This window comes from Triplophysa dalaica, chromosome 18 (genome assembly GCF_015846415.1).
Source record: "Triplophysa dalaica isolate WHDGS20190420 chromosome 18, ASM1584641v1, whole genome shotgun sequence".
Lineage (NCBI taxonomy): Eukaryota > Metazoa > Chordata > Actinopteri > Cypriniformes > Nemacheilidae > Triplophysa > Triplophysa dalaica.
In genome coordinates this window covers 16,763,717-16,771,742 of record NC_079559.1, presented here as the reverse complement: position 1 = coordinate 16,771,742, position 8,026 = coordinate 16,763,717, and the positions used below count along the sequence as shown (strand labels likewise).

Here is an 8,026-nt window from a genome sequence, read left to right as displayed (position 1 = left end):
TGCGGTAATCAAGATCACATCACCGCTCGTCTTTGTGTGAAAAAGAATTAGGGTCGTTTATGTCTGGTTAGCCATAAGCTACATCCTGGTTTGAGTTAGGTTTGCCATAAAAAGGACGTAGTTTGTTCAGATTTTGGTCCGTTTGGATTAGCCACAAAGTAAAAAGCAAAAAAACTGCCAATAATAATATCTAATAATATGATACTATTATTACTATCATGAAATGTCATGGTTCCTTATTTTTGTTCCCATCATCTCGTTCCTTGTCAGCCTCTCCTTAGTGTCTAATCCCCAGCACCTGTTCCTCGTTATGATCCTGTGTTTGTCATCCTTTAAAACATCCTCGTGTGCATTGTCCTGTGCTTGTTCATTGTTCGCTGTCGTATGCTGTCGTGTTGTAAACTGCAAGCTGTAGCTGTTTCTTGTCCTGCCTTGTCTAGCCCTTGTCCTGCCCTGCCCTGCCCTGCCCTGCCTTGTTCCCGTACCACGTGTCTTGTAAGTCTAGTTTACTCAGTGTGTTAATATTTAAGTGTTTGTTTTCTTAGTTTAGTGAGTCTGTGTCTTCTGAGTTCTGTTAAATTTGTCCTGTACTGTTTTCCCCATTGTGGGTTTTGTTTTGCCTTTTTGAATAGTTTTGTATTTTTTATAATAATTATCCGTGTAACCCCTTCACGTCTGTCCTGTGCCTGCAATTGGGTTCTCCTGCCATATCTTCCCTGAAAGTCCATGACAATGAAAACCCTTAGCAGGAACATCAAAACCAATTTATATCAAATGAGAAATACAACAGTTAATTTTAAGAGGGGAAATATTTATATTATGTTATATTATATAAACATTTATATCATTACAAACGATTTTATATTATTTGTATTGGTGTTTTCTATGACAGAATGGTATAGTTTGAGCATTGAGAGCCGACTGCTTTGCCTATTTTTAAATCATGGATCCAGTATTCGCACAGCTTCATGAAATCGAGCAAGACTGATGTCTTTGTAGACACGATGATGTAATTTGCCATGCATCTTGGAAGTTGTAGTCGATTTAAGACTACAGTGTTAAATGCGACCAATGAAAAAGACTTCATTTCCCAGAATGCTTCCTCTCCCTAGAAGAACCAGATGTCTGTAATTCAAATTCTACCACAGAAGCATCCTTCGTGTTGATCTTCAATACAGTTTGGTAAATTGAAACTTTTATTTAAATCTAAGCTAACATGTTTTGCTACCTACTGGATTGGCTTTTTTGTTCATATGCAATAATTGTTTTTCAAAGATTATCCATGATTGAGTCTTGTTTGTAGAAAACATTGTCAGCTTTGTTGGCACTAAATAAGATGTTGTGCTTGCAGTCTGGGTACAGAGTAATGTTTGTTTTCATTTAAAAGCCATGTGTGTGTTTTGATTTTTTAATTATGTCATTGACAGAGTAAAATGAAAAAAAAAACACGATAGTAGCGCATTTTGTGGAACAGCAGACTCATCTCCAGTCAAAGACTGACTCCCTGAGGCCACCAAAAAGGAAAACAAAGTAAGGCTGTACATTATTTCATTCTTTAACATTTTTCTAACAGGTCATTGTACTTTTGTACAATTTCAACTGAATCTGTACCCATTTGAAAATGATATGTCTCTAATTGGTCTTGTATGTACTGTAATTTGCCTAATATCAGTATTAGTTCCAAAAGCATGTTGTAGTAATTTGGCTTAATACTGACAGCATGTTTTATCAAACATTCAAGGTACTTGATCTTGGATTATTTGGTGGAGTGGATCTGAAATAGTGGAAATAAAAAACCCAGGCCAAAACTGTGAACTGGAGAGCTGTACATGGGAAAATAGGATTCCCAATTTTGTTGTGATTGGTAAGCGCTTGCATTAAGAGCCTGGAACTCTTAAATATTAAAAAAACATGTATTAAATGTAAAACTCTTAGGCCTGTATTATATTGTGAAATGTCTCAAGTTATTATGCAACTCATTTAATCACATTTTTAACTCTGTATTTGTATGCTTTTATTCTAGAGGCAGTAAGAAGTCCTTAATGTGCACAGATGAGTGAGCTGGAGGTCAAAAAAAGGCTGTAAAATTACAGTATATGGCTGGAATCAGTGCTGCCATTAATTAACTGTAAATTTACAGGGACATTTTTTTAATTGTAATTTAAATGTTAGAGGTGTCTTGATCGAAAACAACTTGCACTGACATAACTTAAAATATACATCTGATATACATACAGTAACATCTGACTAATAACATTTATTTAAACTCTTAAAAAAATTGGGTTATTTTCAACCCATAGTTGGGTCAAAAAGGGGGGTTGTGTTGTGTTCAATTAACTCAGAAAATGTTTATATTTGACCCAATTATGAGTTGAAACAACCCAGCCTAAGTTACTTAAGCAATAAGGTACAAGAGGCTGTGCTTTATCATGAATAAGGTACAGCTTTTAACTAATCGGAATCAAGGACTGGTAAGAACTACTGTTGGTCACCATTCACTTCCATTCTAGGCATAACAGCAATGTCAACATTCAGTGAACTTTTCCTTTTGTATTCCATAAAATAAAGTAATATTTAGAGTCAAAATGACATGTGACATGATAAATGACAATGGGTAAAACTATAAAAGAGAAATTTGGTCTAATAATGATCAAAATTTTCTTTAATCTGTAGTCTTCCAGAACTTCCTCTACACGAGTGAACATGTCACCATTGAGGAACTGGAGTGATGAGAATAATGATACGCTGTGACAGATGAAAGTGAAATACTGTTTGTGGAAACAAAAGAAGACGTTGTAAAGAAAGATGAAAGAACTAGTGGAATGAAAAGAGGCGCCATAGTAAGATTATTATTCAGTTAAACCTTATTGAATTATAAATAATAATGTTTAAATATAATAATATTTGCATGGGCAACGTGGGAAACATTTTTGTCTCATACACTCAACAAAATAAAAACACAATATATCTTATATGCATTATTTAGGACTATTATAAATGTAAAAATAGCACGGTACGACCATTTGATACCATCACTGTATTGTAGTCCTGACACAATGCTATAATGCAAAAAAGGAAATAAGTTTGAGATATATTAGTGGTACCATGCATGTTTGTATCTTCTCTTTGCCCGCCTCTCTGAATTGCACAGATTTTTACAAAGCTCATCGTTCTGAAAAGGGAGTTGTTCTATGATTGGCCAGTTACCCAGTGCTTAGTGATTGGTCGAATACTGCAAGCGTGTGATGGAAATGTAACGCCTCTTTACATATTCGGAACATTGTGTTCCCAAGCAATCATACTGACAGGTTATAAAATGTCATCAGTGCTTTCCTTATCAATTCGAACCAGAATCTGATCTGGAAAATGAAGATGATCATCCCGATACATCAACTTTGGCAGTGTAATTTGAGCAGGATGTTAAGGATTGGTTTTAAAAAATATATATGTTAAATAGTTAAAAACTATAGCTAACTGTTTTACCTTTTATGTACGATGTTATAATGATTTGCCAATAATGATCAACCAGTGTTATGCCATGTCTCGTCGCATCTCTACAAAGACAATAAGCCCCATTATAAACACAAAATTTGTTGCCTCTAGTTTGAACATAATTACTGATTATTAGGACTTATGTTGTTTTTTTTTCACGTTGCTCACGTGTCTGCATTTAAAGATCACACAAAGAAACAAACTAAACTTGCGTTAGTCTGTAACAAAGTATTTTACAATCAAAATATACTTACAGGCTGCAAATCTGAAGTACCAGACGGTCCTTGCAAAGTTGTAATGTTTGCAATTGCCCCACATTAACAAAAGCTTTCGTGCACAGCCGGCCTTGATCTCTCCTAGGTTCATGAAGAGATCATCTGTGAAATGTGCTGCACACACTTGAATATTTGGATTGTACTGTTCTGGAACAGTATTGTAAATAAAATGTAACCATTCGTTTTTAGATGTCTCATCTTTTGGAAGGGCAAACAAAGGCTTTCTTTTCGCAACAAAACATACAGCGTCTCCACAACATGGCTGCGGTGGCGACGATACAATGAGATTTACAAGTACGCCCACCTTACTTGCGTATAGATTTGGGCAGTCTTAGTCAAGTCATACCACAAAATCATGTACATTCGTGAGAGTGTGGTTACACGAGGCGTTTCGGCAGGTTTGGGTGAGCATACGCTTTTAGATGGAATGCATCTTTATGCATGCATGGGTAACTTATGACACACCAAAGAGACAGAAAAACACAGAAAAGTCAGAAAAAGTTTTGGTCAGAAAAGTCAAATAGGTTCTGAGAAGGTGTCTTGTATTTTTTTGTTTTGAATCATTTGGTTTGATATTATGTACCATTTAAATGTGTCTTCAATACCAACTACTCCTCATGGCTGTTGGCAGCAGGATTCCGGCTCACGGCCAACGACGATGACTCCTCCGCTCCCCACCTCGGCCCAGGTGCATGGCAGCGAGCTGTCCCAGCCGATTCATCTCGTTCCAGCACCACTGCCTCGGGCAGCTGCTGGCGGACATCCCTTGTCCACGCTGACTGAACTCCTCAGCACCGCAATGCCCCTTAGCAGCGAGGGCTCTCAGACAGAATGTCTCTCCTTCCTCCCGGGTTTCGGCACCACAGTTCACAGTGGGGAAGGAAGGAGGCGGGAACCGGGTAACATTTAACAAACTTTTATCAAAATAAACAAACAATAACACCAAAGCCAAAAGAACATAAATACAAACTTAAAACATATGTCCGGGCCCGGTCCCCTCTCATCAGCAGTCCCGTCGCTCGTCGTCTTACGCTCACAATTTCCTCCGTGAGATATGCAGGACCACTGTGCGCACAGCTGATTCCAACTATAACTCACGCCCCCGGTTCCCACCTAACGGCTCCCGTCCTGCCTTCCTCACCACAGTTACCGTTATCTTAAGTAAGGTTTATGGTTTAAATTGAATAATTTAATAAAATAAAAATAAAAATTCCTGACATTATTTAGATAAAAATCAATTAAGACGCTGGATACATTGGTTAACTATTCAATTATATGCCTGATTAAACAATTTAGAGGATATCTGTGACAAAATAGTGGCACATCGATGAGAAACGTTTGAATAGGGGTGTCAACAACAATAATGACGTAAGTATTCTGCAAACAGTTTCCAAGATGCAAAAATAGAGCTTGAATAAAAGCTAACAGGTAACACTGCATTAACATTAATCCTAGACTTAAATTTTGAATTCAACTGTAGTGATACATAATGGCATTATTTATTCACATTTCTTTTTATTCAGCTGTATATTTTTATTTGTTCAATGTAACCTTAACATACATTTACTTTCATCCATTTGGCAAACACTTTTATCCAAACCGATTTATATTGGATTATACTATACATTTGTTTGTGCAATCCTTGGGATAGAACCCATGACCTAGGTGTTGCTAACGCAATGCTCTAACCACTGAGCTACAGGAAACAACAAATAATATAATTTCAGCTGGTGTGGATCAAGATCAGGGATATTAAAGATGTTTGTATGATGTTTGTAGTGACATTTTGCAGTAGTTTCATCCAGGTTGCTTTGCATTTTGGCTATTTTGACTTCAGGTTGATGATGATAAATGATGTGAGTGAGAAGGTTTCGAAGGTAATGCGAGGAGGAGAATATAATTTCCTTATGCGATATGACCTTGTTGAAACTGAAGTTGTTTCATGTTATGGGTACAGCTGGCTTTGTGATTAAAGTTATTGCGGTCAATACATGTCTGCTCGTGGAGATCCGGGTTACTGACCAGGATGGCTCTGTGAAGTTGCCGCGGTGGCAAGAAGATAAATATGTGGATTTTCTTGGAAAACAATTAAAAGATTTTCCCCCCCAATTTTTTTTTTTAAAGAACAATATGGACTCTGTACTTTTCACCACCAACAATCCACAGCTTTTGCAGCTCACAGATGCCCTATGCTAGGATGACTTAAACTGGTTTAATACTCTGGTTTTAATTTTCTTTATGGGTCTGGTTTTACTTAATGCATAGTTAATGAACAGCAGCTACGCTAATTATTCTCTTTATTCTCTTTCTGCCTCTGCCTCGGGATGCCCATTTCCCCAATTTGAGATTACGCCAGCTACAGCTGCAGACTGACTGACCATCCCAGCTCCATCTAAGGCAATTCCACCACCAGCAAAGAGAAATATGACCATCGGACCATCCAAGCTCAGACCACTACATCCCCAACCAATGGCAAAGACGGACTATTTGTCTTATTAATGCTGAAGTTACAATATGTGGTATTAAATGCTAAACTAAAATCACATGTCACCAGTTTGAGTGCAGCTATGACACGTCAGAGGGGATCTGGCCCTCCTGGTTGAGCCTGGTTTCTCCCGAGGTTTTTTTCTCCATTAATCATTCATTGGAGTTTGGGTTCCTCGCCACAGTAGGGCAGTGTTGGCCTGCTCACTGGGAGACTGCATTCATTCATTTATTTAATTAGATTTATTTATTTATTTATTTGATCTTGGCCAAAACACAGCCAGTTGTTACAGTACATTTAAAATACATAATATTGTTTTAAGTAATTACATTTTTCTTTAAATCAAATGTCACCTTGAAACTGTTTTCTTTGATTAATAAAAACTGTTCAGAGAACATAAATGAGAAAACAGATTATGGAACCAAAAAGTGAGTCACTGCTTTTTGCTGAACGCTGTAAGAAGGACCAGATAAATTCTGTTGCACTCCTAATATCTCAAAGTCAGAATTGAATGCCCAGATGAAGTTAGAGGTCTACGTTTTTCTTCTGTTTCCTGTTGTAAAAAGCTGTTTAATTCGGTTGCTTTAAAAAGGTAATTTTCTTGTGTCAGTTTGGACAAACTGGAGTTCAGCAGGTCTAGCAGGTCTCTTAACATGACCACCTAAGTGAAACTTTCCACAAACCACCTTTGGGCTCTCATTTAAAATGGTTTCCCTTTCTCTTGTGTCGAACCGACAGATGGGTTTGACTTGAGAGCCTATTATCTTCTGACTAGATTTGAAAAGGCCAATGAAACTGGGGAATTAAATTTGCATGCTGGACTTCCTTAGAATATCCAGGTATAAAAGGGAGACAGCGTGCTCAACCCGTATTCGGAAATGGTGTGCGATGATGATGAGATGTCCCTTGCAGCATCGGAGGGTGTCCGACCCCAACGATTTCTCGGAGCTCCTTCCCTCGGGGGTCGAGCCCAGGAAGGAGCGAACGTTGAAATGTCAGCCATGCTTCCCGGGCCGCCATGAGCAGTGGGCTGCAGTACACCGCACTGCCCCTTCCTCAATGCTCAAGGCTGGATACATGGTACCTCAGGACTGAGCGTGGCTCCAAGCAGTGCCCGTTCCGGTGCCATATTTCCCTGAAGCGCATGAGGAACTTTGTGAGACCTAGAACGCCCCCTTCTCAGCGCGTTCCTGTCAAACGTTTGGGGGCATCCTCTCCACCTCAGTCAGAATCAAGGATGCTCCTGTGCATCGGGCCGAGGTCGCCACCCTTCTGGTGAAGGAAGCAATCAAACTCGTCCCTATAGTCCCTACTTCATCGTCCCCAAGAAAGACGGGGGGTTGCTCCCCATTCTAGATCTGCGTATCCTGAACAAGCACCTACACAAGCTGCCATTCAAGATGCTCATTTAGAAGCGCATCGTGACGTCTATCAAATGTCAGGATTGGTTCATGGCAATCGCCTTGAAGGACGCATACTTTCATGTCTCAATTCTCCCTCGTCAATGACCGTTCCTATCAGTACAGGGTCCTTCCTTTTAGTCTGTCCCTGTCCCCACGAGTCTTCACAAAGTTTGTGGAAGCCGCCCTCGCTACCCTCAGGGAGAAGGGCCTGCGCATACTCATCTATCTCGACGACTGGCTTGTCTTGGCACACCGGCAGCAGGCGTATGGTCATCATGCCTCTCTGCCAATGCACCTTAACCCCCCGGTCTTCAATGACCTTTCTGCGGACGGTGCGTCCCCCTTGGGGAGGTTTCACGGTGCATCGTGCT

The 8,026-nt window shown here is 39.4% G+C and overlaps 1 long non-coding RNA gene across 1 annotated transcript; it reads left to right on the top strand.

Moving 5' to 3' along the window:
• The first annotated feature begins 795 nt into the window (after positions 1–795).
• LOC130439833 (uncharacterized) lies at positions 796–6,530 on the top strand. The gene is made up of 4 exons (XR_008909506.1): positions 796–1,182; positions 1,428–1,530; positions 1,742–1,864; positions 2,024–6,530. It is a non-coding gene; the product is annotated as an uncharacterized LOC130439833 (long non-coding RNA).
• The last annotated feature ends 1,496 nt before the right edge of the window (positions 6,531–8,026 follow it).